Genomic DNA, 11788 nt, shown 5'->3' on the forward strand with positions numbered 1-11788 from the left:
AGCTGACATCAATTCTTGCTTGTTTCTGACTTGTTATATTTCTTTGTTCTCCCTATCATATTTCTTTGCTCTCAAAAGGCTTTTTGATCAGTAGCTTACTTTAGCAGTGCATTCTGGGTAGAAATTGTCTGACGTGAGATTATGCCAATTCCAAAGTGCTGTAAGTGGCTCGAGCAGCTGACTGGTGCTTTCTGCGCAACTTCTCCAGAGCGGCTGCTTGACACTATTTCATGATTGGCTTGCTTGATGGCATGGCAAGCACTCATTTGGTCCCTTTAGTTCCCCTACTGTTCACAAATCTCTTACTCTAAACTATTATCATTTAGTTGCAACATTATATTGTCCTTTATCAACTGAATACTCATTTGACTTGACTTCAGTGATGTTGAGCTTCATAGACCCTTTTCACATTTCTGGCTTTCTCAGTGGAAGTCATCGTAGTTGAGTTAACTTTTATAGTGGTGACTGGAGTACATTAAATATTTTGTCACCATTTGCTCAAATGGCAAAAATAGAAATGCAGTAACAGTTTCACAACTTTCAAAGAGGGGGAAAATAGTGAGCTTAATAACTGAAGTGAAAAGAGCTGTTTTTTTTTTACCATCAATCCCATAGATGTTGTCTTTGAAACACCGTCACAGCAGTATTACAAATTTGCAGCATTAAGCAGTACGTCAAGTATAACATAACTATTGGGGGTGGGGATCACTCATGATATGATACTATCATGATATTTTACCAACGATAACGATTAGTTTTTCATTTATTAACAGTTCATCTATTTTTAAATCGCAACAATGCACAATAAGTATTATACAGCTACCAAACAGCCATATGCTTGAAAAATGCTTATTTCTAGAGAGAACAGATTTGTGACTAAATGATTTATAGTAAAAAAAGGAAAAATCTCTACTATTACTACTACTATGAATGATCATATCAGCAACATCTCCAATTTATATTACTAGTGGTAGTAATTTAATACTAGGAGTAATTAGGGATGTCACAAAATTCCAGTAGTTGGTACCAATACCATACTTTTAAAAAAAAAGTTATTTATAATTGCATTCAATGAGTTTATTCTTTATGATAAGTTATTTACAAGTAAAAGTGACAATCTAGGCATGATTATTATTAGTAGTACATATTACATAGACATGGCTAAATCTACTGTACAACAGTAGCCCAATATAGTAATATAGTAGCCTCCGGTCAGAGAGAAGGGCACGGAGAAGTTATTTCAGCAAACTTTAATATTGTAGTTTGGGTACAATCATTGGTGTACAAATAGGTATATAGGTGGGGTGTGTGTGTGTGTGTGGTTTTCGATTAGGTTACGCACACGCGAGCCACCATCCCACAGAATGCGGAGTCGGAAATGATGTGATGCGCTCGGAAAGGATATGACATCATTACAGTTTCAAAATAAAATGTCAGGAATAAAAGACTTCCTGACATAGCGCCCCCAAATTTAGCGATAAATTTGAATCCCAAAGGAAAGTCTACTTAGTTGGTGTCATCTTCATCCTCCCAGGCTGGCAGCCGCACAAGGCGCACGACTGGCCGTAGGTAGGTCTGTCCCTTGATCTTAATTCAGCTGCCCTGACTCGTCCATCCGAACCGGAACAGGTCTTCACCACTCTCCCGATGGGCCACTGAGCTCTGGGTAGCTGTGAATCAACCACCATCACCACCTGGCCAGCAGCCAGATTGTCTGTGTCCTTGTGCCACTTCGACTGCTTCTGAAGGTCCGGGAGATGACGACGGATAAAGTTGGACCAGAAATGGTCCGCCAGGATCTGGCTGTGGCGCCATCTTCTTCTGCTGAGAAGGTCACTAGATGCATAGACAGCCTGTGGGAGTGATGCGTCACAGCGTCTCATCAACAGTAGATTTGGTGTGACGGGATCCGGATCTGCAGCATCGGAGGAGAGGTACCCAAGTGGTTTAGCATTGAGTATTCCTTCCACTTCAATCAGCACAGTTTGCAGCACAGGTTCAGCGATGGTGTGGTCCTGAAGAATAACTTGGAGAGCTGACTTAATCAACTTGATCTCTCGTTCCCATGTTCCCCCAAAGTGTGGAGAGCCAGGGGGGTTGAAACGGAACTCGATTTGCTGTCTGGCCAGCTGTTCTTGAAGAGGAACTTCTAAAGCGGCAAAACTGGCTTGCAGCTCCGCAGCTCCACCTTGGGAGTTGGTTCCTCTGTCAGCCAGGATCTCAAATGGCTTTCCGCGGTGGGCGATGAGGCGGCGGAGAGACATCAGGAAAGCATCAGTGTCTATGCTCTCCAGTAGGCCAAGATGCACACAGCTCGTCGTCATGCACTTGAAAATCAGACCCCACCGCTTTTCTGTGCACCACCTTGACATTGTAGGGACCAAATAGATTCGGTTGTACTCACATTCACTGAGGGGCTTGGAGGAACGGGAACTCTCAATTCCTTCTTCCTTCAGGAAAGACGTGATAAGAGCCGCTTGCGTCAATTCCATCTCTTTCTCTTTCTGTCGCCGTCGCAACATCTGATGCCTGTTGATAGCCTCTCTACTCTTATGTGCCATCTCTGCTTTCTCCTCCAGTCGACGTCTCTGACGTTCTTGTTCTTTGAGAAGTTCCTTCTTCTCATAAAGGGCATCTCTGGCTTCTTTGTCTAGAAGAGTACACTGCTCGTCCACTAGCGTCTGCTCCATGATCTGCCACTGCACTTCTGCTAATTCCACCCACTTGACCTGTTCCTCCAACATGGCACTTTGTAGCTCGGATAACCCGTCTGCAATGGACCTCTAGGTTGATGAGGCAGCACTGGCTCGAGATCTCGGTCTGCTACGATGAGAAGATATCCAGGATCGACATGACTCTGCTCTCACAGATGGCAGTGAAAATGGATCAGGGATTGGGATGTCTTGAGCTGGGGCTGCTGCTCCGAGTTCCTCAGCTTCGGTGGAAGGGAGTACTGTGACTCTCAGTGTGTACCCAACTTCAAAGTTTGCAAGGGACGCTGGTTACTGTATCTTGCGCTGGGGTCGAGAACGCACTGCTGGATCTGCAGATGGTTGTCCTGGCTCCATATTGTCTCCAGAAAGCTGTCAGATCCGGCTCGAAGGACCATATGATAGAGTGGGACACTCTGAAGGGGATAATACTGGTCTGGCAGTTTCCTTTGACAGGGCTCAGGGCTCCGGTCAGAGAGAAGGGCACGGAGAAGTTATTCCAGCAAACTTTAATATCGTAGTTTGGGTACAATCATTGGTGTACAAATAGGTATATAGGTGGGGGTTCGATTAGGTTACGCACACGCGAGCCACCATCCCACAGAATGCGGAGTCGGCAATGATGATGTGATGCGCTCAGAAAGGATATGACATCATTACAATTTCAAAATAAAATGTCAGGAATAAAAGACTTCCTGACAGTGACAGTTTATGCATTCGTGTCCTCATATAGTGAGACGGCAGATTAAGCTTTTAAGGCTAATAAGACTGCGAGCGAGTGTCACGTGCTTGTGCTTGTGCTTGTGCTTGCGCTTGCGCTTGTGTGTGTGTGTGTGTGTGTGTGTGTGTGTGTGTGTGTGTGTGTGTGTGTGCGCGCTCTCGTGCATCAGCGCAATAGATAATAACAGATCAGTGCCCGTCGTTCAGAGACGCAGAACATGCAAGAGTTCAGTAATTATTAATGTCAATGTCAATTTTATTTATATAGCACTACTAAACACAACACTAGTTGACCAGTGTGCTTTACATCAATACAAAAGACAAAGTAAAACACAATATAAAAACAATACATTTCATCCTCAGCCATATGCCAAATCACAAAGATAGGTTTTTAGCCGAGATTTAAAAACAGCCAAGGAAGGGGCTAATCTAATATTTAAAGGTAACGCATTCCATAGTCTAGGCGCAGCTGATGAAAACGCCCGGTCCCCGGTACTTTTCAACTTTGTTTTTGGTATACATAAGTACCTCTGATTCGACGACTGGAGAGACTTAACTGGACGATGTTCTGTCAGTAAATCCGAAAGGTAAGGAGGGGTCAAACCATGTAAGGATTTTAAAACCAGAAGAAGAATTTTAAAATCAACACGATATTGTACCGGTAGCCAGTGCAAATGACGTAGTACTGGAGTAATATGTTCCCGCTTTCTAGTGCCTGTTAGAAGTCTGGCCGCCGCATTTTGAATTACCTGTAACTGATAAAGCTGATTGGCTAATCCCGACATACAGTGAGTTACAGTAGTCCAGCCTCGTTGTTAAAAAAGCAAGAGGAGCCCGACGGCTTTAATTGCCCCACTATTTCTTGCAGATGGGAGAGAGAAATGGGTACGAATTGCTTAAGCTCTGCCAAATACACCATGGGAATAGTAGGATCAAAAGAAGGGTAAGGTATCGCCAATCTAATGTCACTGATCTTATTCACACAAAAAATTAAGAAAATCATCACACAGAGTACATGAGGCAGCAGGATATTCATAAACAGGTGGGTTAATAACAGAATTAAAAACAGTAAAAAGAGTTCTTGGTCTGTGATAGTTTTTAGTAATGAGTTTTGTGAAATAATCAGATCTTGCTGCTCTCAAGGCCTTTTGATATTTTAACAATGAATCACTTAGTATTTCAAAAGATACATGAAGCTTATCCTTTTTCCATCTACGCTCTGCTTTTCTGCAGGATTGCCTCAAAGTGCGGATGTTATCATCAACCCATGGATCAAAACCTGGCTTAGGTTTTAAAATCTTTACGGGAGCTACTACATTTAAAACATTCACACATGTAGAATTAAACTCATACAAAAGCTCTTCTGCACTTAATTCATGGTTTGTATCCATAACATGCATTTTATCACAAAAAGCTGATGAAAAATTTGTCGTAGTATCAGAACTTATTAATCAAGATTTACGGACTAGCTTTTTGGATTTCAAAGAGTTTGATGATGTAGGAATTGAGAATATAATACATTTATGATCGGAAAACCCATTATCTACTATCTCCAGATCAAACAAAGAAATACCATGAGATAGTACAAGATCAAGAGTATGTCCACCCCAATGGGTAGGAACATTTACATGCTGATCCAAATCAAAGGCATTTATCAAAGTAATAAACTCCTTACCTAAATAATCTGTTGCGCAACACACATGCACATTAAAATCTCCTAAAATTAACACTTTATCATACCTTGGTACTAATTCACCCAAAAAATCTGCAAACTCAATTAAAAAGTCTGTGTTGTGTTTTGGAGGACGATATATCAAAGCAATCAACAGTGAGCTATTTAGTTCAAATACAAAGCGTTGCAGCTCAAAACTTCTGTAGTCATTTTGTCCTATTTGGTGATAAGAATATTTGTCTTTAAACATAGAGAGTAATCCGCCACCCCTGCCAGTTAAGCGGGGCGAGTTTAAAAACAGTTTGAAGGCAAAAGTTCCAACAAAGGACTTAAATCACCAACGGTAAGCCAGGTTTCCGTTATAAATAAGCAGTCCAATTCGCGCGAGGTAAAAAAGGTGTTTATAATAAAAGTCTTATTTACCACCGATCTCGAATTAAGTAGACCCAGCCTGAACAGACGTGGACTGTCCGTCACCGTCAACTCCTCCGACCGCTGCATCCGAGGGAAAGTGCGCAGATGACCGGAACACACTCCTCGACGGCGGTAGATATGGGGAAAGCCACACACACCAGAGGTCACCGTAGCTGGTACCAGGGAAGCACTCTGCTCATTTAGCCTATCCAGGGGACGCCAGCGAACGAAATAATCACTGGCCTGACACCTGCCACGTACTATTAAATAGTATTTTGCAGTTTAATATTCACAGACACTAGTGTATTTTCGGCTACAGTCTGGAGCCCTGCGCTTAGATAAACACGGAAGCGACTGAACGCAGCTGTGGGTAGGCCTATGTAGCCTATACAAAAAATATATTGATACTTGGTGCTAGAGTATCGATAACGTCTCGTCGGCATATCGATTTTTTTTTTTTTGTCCCACCCCTAATAACTATGATCTCTTTGAAACATCTGTGTATTTGACAAATATTGCATTTATTTCACTCCATCTTTGATAAACTATTCAAACAGCACAAGCATCCCTATAGGAAGCAGAAAGTGTCTGACTTCATGTTTCGGTTTTTAGCTCCTTGCCGGAAAATTCATGTCGGGTGGCCATGATTATTTTCCTGTTTGGATAAGTTCAAATCTGTCATGGATGTTTGCAGCTCAATCTGACAACGGATAGACCGGATAATAGCAGAAATTTTAATGTGAGCTTATACAGGCACATCTGCTTCATAATACGACATAAAAAGCTATCTTTGTGGCCAAATGTGTTACTCTGGCCTTGTGGTGGCTTGGACTGCCAATGGGAATAAGATATTCATATTTAGACGTTGGTCAGATGTCCAGATATCGGATATGTATCTGATTTAAAAACACATCTGGGAGTGGCTCAGAATGTATGCAAAAAAATATATATTTTTGTGTTTATATGCATGCAACAAATTTTGATACAAAACGCAGAGCTGTGGGTGCCAGAGATAGATAAACTCTACAGGTCCAGAGGAGAATCAAAGGTAATCAATTAAACTAAAAGGGGAGGAGCCACCTTCACTCAATGCTGTACAAAATGGCCAAGCCAAGCAGTGGTGTGTGTTGTGGCATTTGTGTCAAAGTTTGCTATGATGGAGTTTCTGAAAGGTGTCTTAGTGGTGGTTATGATTGTTGCATTTGATCTGCCTAATGCATGGGGAAGTTTGAGATACAGTCAAAGTCCAAGAAGCATGGGTCCAAAATCAGATCCAGCTTCCAGAAGTCCTGCCCTTTCTCCTCCAGGGCTCCGGAACACTTTGCAAGTGTCTTCTCAGTTTCAGAGTCCTTTGGGTTCTTCCTCCAGAGGCCTTGCACAGGAGCCTTTTGGCCTTCAGGAGAAGCAGCTGTTGCAGGGTCCAGTGAAGCCTTTGGATTGGAAGTATCCCATTGTTCCCGAGGTGCAGAGCGAGTTGGCGGTGAACTTCCAGTTGAGGCAACCCGTGACTCCCAGCAGCGTAGCGGAGAGAACCGGGTTCTTGTAGAGGTTCAGCAGGACTTGTTTAGCAATGGTCATTTGATCCAGCCAACTGGCCTGTCTTTAGGCGGCTGTCCTGTTGTTGGTCAGGACTCTCAGTCTAAGGTGCTCATCTTTGAGTATGAGTTACAGGACTGCAACAGCGTGCAGATGGTAAGTACTCCTGAATCTGTTTATTCTAGTTGAGGATATCCAAAGTCCTCAAGGAGTGTCAGTTCACATGGCTGTTGTATTTGCAATGCCAGGGCAGCTGGTATAAACCTTTCTTAAAGGGGTGGTTCACCCAATCATCTTAGTGAGGAGCAGTTGTTTTAACTACTTCAATCTCTTCCAGATGAATGAGGATGAGCTTGTCTACACCTTCTCTCTTACCTACACCCCTGAGGCTCTTGCAGGTACTCCGATTACCCGGGTCGAGGGTGCAGTTGTTGGCGTTCAATGCCACTATCAAAGGTAAGTGGTCTGTGACTTTCACTTCCTCTCGTGCAACGGGGAGCCCATTTAATGGATCCTTTAATGAACCACAGGCTTCAGAATGTAAGCAGTGATGCCTTGAGGCCAACATGGGTCCCTTATGCCTCAATGGAGGTTGGTGAAGAAGTCTTGGTGTTCTCCCTGAAGCTTATGATGGGTTGGTACAGATTTTTATTAAAAACAAATCCTTATTCTTGTTCTTTTTCTAAAATGTTCCCTCTTTCTCTGTAGATGATTGGTCCAGTCAGAGACCTTCATCCATCTATTTCCTGGGTGGCATTATTAACATTGAGGCATCTGTGAAGCAGTACAATCATGTGCCTCTGCGTGTGTTTGTGGACAGCTGTGTGGCCACTCAAGGGCCTGATGTGAACTCCCTTCCGAGATATTCCTTCATTGAGAATCATGGGTAAGGTCATGGCACTTGATGCTATAGGGCCGTTTTGGTTGCTTTTTAACCAGTCATGGCTAGGGTCTAGTTGCTCACTTTCTCTATAGTTGAGTTGCTCTGTCTTCAGGTGCTTTGTGGATGCCAAGGCTACAGCTTCCAGCTCCCGCTTCATGCCTCGGTCCCAGGTTGACAAGGTCCAGATCCAGCTGGAGGCGTTCGTGTTCCAGGAGAGCTCCAGTCCTTCTGTATGTACTACGCATATCATGAGTTAATTTGACTTCTCTTCCCATCTTCTTTGGTTTTCTGATGTGTCTGTCATCCCTTGCAGATCTACATAACATGTGTTGTGAAGGCAACTATTGCTTCTGCACCCAGTGACGCTCAGCACAAATCCTGTTCATTCGCCAATGGGTACGTTGGGCTTTATCTTATTTTAAAGCTGACTTTGCTCATGTTGAAGGTGGTGTCTTTGTCTTGGTTCAGGTGGTTTGCTGCTGATGGAAATGACCAAGTTTGTGGTTGCTGTGACTCAACATGTGGTCCTGATGGTGGAATTGCTGCTTCTCCCTATGGAGGTTAGTAACTTTTGCTCTTAAGGTTGTTTGACGTTTTAACTGCTCTAACCTGGCTCTCCTCTCTCTAGGTGTTCAGTGGGAAGGCAAGGCTACACTTGGTCCTGTGGTGGTTCAAGGCCAAAAGAAAGTTCCTCAATAAAGCTGACATCAATTTTTGCTTGTATCTGACTTGTTATATTTCTTTGTTCTCCCTATCATATTTGTGCTCTCAAAAGGCTTGTTCAACTTCATGCAGCAACGCACAGACTGATCAGTGGCTTACTTTAGCAGTGCATTCTGGGTAGAAATTGTCTGACGTGAGATCATGCCAATTCCAAAGTGCTGTAAGTGGCTCGAGCAGCTGACTGGTGCTTTCTGCGCAGCTTCTCCAGAGCGGCTGCTTGACAGTTTCATGATTGGCTGGCTTTACGGCATGACAAGCACTAATTTGGTCCCTTTAGTTCCACTACTGTTCACAAATCTCTTACTCTATACTATCATTTAGTTGCAACATTATATTGTCCTTTATCAACTGAATACTCATTTCACTTCAGTGATAGTGTAGTTTTATGTTGAGCTTCATAGACCCTTTTCACATTTCTGGGTTTCTCAGTGGAAGTCATCGTAGTTGAGTTAACTTTTATAGTGGTGACTGGAGGAGTACATTAAATATTTTGTCACCATTTGCTCAAATGGCAAAATAGAAATGCAGTAACAGTTTCACAACTTTCAAAAAGAGGGGGGAAATAGTGAGCTTAATAACTGAAGTGAAAAGAGCTGTTTTTTTTTTTTACCATCAATCCCATAGATGTTGTATTCGAAACACCCTCACAGCAGTATTACAAATATGCAGCATTAAGCAGTACATCAAGTATTACATAACTATTAGGGGTGGGCATCACAGGATAACTCATGATATGATACTATCATGATATTTTACCAACCAGGGGTTGACATTAACACCCGCCAAATGCGGGTAGATTTCAGCTGTGGCGGTACGGCAGCCACTCCCACTCGCCACCTTGGCGGGTTGAATATAATTTACAGCTAAATGAAATGCCAAGACCGTATCTCAAAATTGGCTACCATTCAATGTTGAAATTTCATCGTCACTATAAAGTCCTGCTTTCCAACATAGTTTCTGTTAAACTGTTTTCACTGAAGTATTGATGTGTTCAACAGTAACACCAAACACCTTGAAATGGATACATAAACTCTACGTTTGCAAACACACACAGTCAGCTTGGAAGAAGCCAATTGGTCAAAGGAAGAGCAGGAAGAAGATTAATAAAGACATTTCACTGACGTAGGAAACATGCTTTATTACATAGCTGCAATTGTGCCAACCGTTCACATCAATTGTACACATGTCAAACTTTTACTTCACCCAAAAATTCTGTCATTAAAGGGTTAGTTCACCCAAAAGTGAAATTGAGGTCATTAATGACTCACCCCAATTTCATCCCACACCCGTAAGACCTCCGTTCCTCTTCAGAACACCGTTTAAGATATTTTATATTTTAGTCCCAGAGCATTGTGGCGATCCGAATCATTGACTCATAACCGTTTGAATCTTTATTTGAGGATTGAACACAAACGCGGAAGAGAAGCCAATGCTGAATAAAGTCGTAGTTTTTGTTATTTTTGGACCCAAATGTATTTTGGATGCTTCAAGAGACTCTAATTAACCCACTGATGTCTCATATGGACTACTGTGATGATGTTTTTATTCCCTTTCTGGACATGGACAGTATAGTGTGCATACACTTGCATACGCTCTCGGACTAAATATAAAATATCTTAAACTGTGTGTGAAGATGAGCGGAGGTCTTACGGGTGTGGAGCGACATTAGCGAGAGGAGTTAATGACAGACATTTCATTTCTGGGTGAACTAACCCTTTAAATGACTCGCCTTGTCGCTCCACACCCGTAAGACCTTCGTTCATCTTCGGAACACAGTTTAAGGTATTTTATATTTAGTCCGAGAGCTTTCTGTCCCTTCATTGAAAATGTATGTACGGTATTCTGTCCCTTTTTATGTTGTTGTTATTTTTGGACCAAAATGTATTTTCATTGCTTCACAAAATTCATAATTTAAAGCATAATACATTGAAAACCAATTATTTTAAATTGTAATAATATATCACAATATTACATTTCTTTCTGTATTTTTGATCAAATAAATGCAGGCTTGATGAGCAGAAGAAACTTCTGTCAGAAACATTACAAATATTAATGTGTCCAAACTTTTGGCCTGAACACACACACACACACACACACACACACACACACACACACACACACACACACACACACACACACACACACACACACACACACACACACACACACACACACACACACACACACACACACACACACACACACACACACACACACACACACACACACACACACACACACACACACACACACACACACACACACACACACACACTGTAGAGTCCTCCAACTAAATTTTTCAAAAAAATATGTAACAAAAAAGAGTTAAGGGTTAGTTACTTTCAGATTCAAATAGATGGTTGGGTTAGGTATGGGGACAACTTAACGCTAAAGGAGACTTTCAGGTCGTTTTTTCAAATCTCTGGAAAAAAGAAGAAAGAAGAATGTGACGTGCTAAAGATTTATAGATATTCTTATGCCTCTCCCTGATTGGGTAACGGTAGTACAAGACAAAAACATTCAAACTGATCTAATATCACACAGTGGAGCTTTAAGGAAAAAACGTGCCTGCGTTCGTCGGGCAGAGGGTTAAAGATAGCCTAGGCCTACATTTATAATGCAAAAGCTGTATATTAAAGATCAATAAAAATATAAAGCTTTTGCAGAATTATAAATGTGTATACTGTCACTTCAGACATTTAATGCGTCCTGGTTGAATATGTTTCCCAAAAATGGGAAGTGTTTTTTACTTTCTATTCATTATATAATCCTAAATAAAAATGTAGGCTACTCAACTGTTTTCACCATTAATGATAATAATAAATGTTTATTGAGCTCAAATCCTCATATCAAAGTGATTTGTGAAGGATATGTGACACTGAAGACTAAAATGATGATCAATTCAGCTTTGATCACAGGAATAAATTATACTTTACTAGGCCTATATATTCACAGAGAGAGAGAAAAAAGGTAATTTTAAATTGTAAATTATTTCCCAATATTGTTTTTGCTGTATTTTGGATCACATACATTTAAGACAGAAATATACAAAAGATGGATAAATTCGCGCCATTGGCCTCAGCTTCGCGCTCGACTGGCCATGATGTGTGACGTCACCGGCGCGGCAGT

At 41.8% G+C, this 11788-nt stretch overlaps 1 pseudogene; it reads left to right on the forward strand.

Annotated features, from left to right (window-relative positions):
• The first annotated feature begins 6673 nt into the window (after positions 1-6673).
• LOC137046071 (zona pellucida sperm-binding protein 3-like) lies at positions 6674-8635 on the forward strand (annotated as a pseudogene).
• The last annotated feature ends 3153 nt before the right edge of the window (positions 8636-11788 follow it).

The sequence above is a fragment of the Pseudorasbora parva genome, chromosome 18 (assembly GCF_024679245.1).
Source record: "Pseudorasbora parva isolate DD20220531a chromosome 18, ASM2467924v1, whole genome shotgun sequence".
NCBI lineage: Eukaryota > Metazoa > Chordata > Actinopteri > Cypriniformes > Gobionidae > Pseudorasbora > Pseudorasbora parva.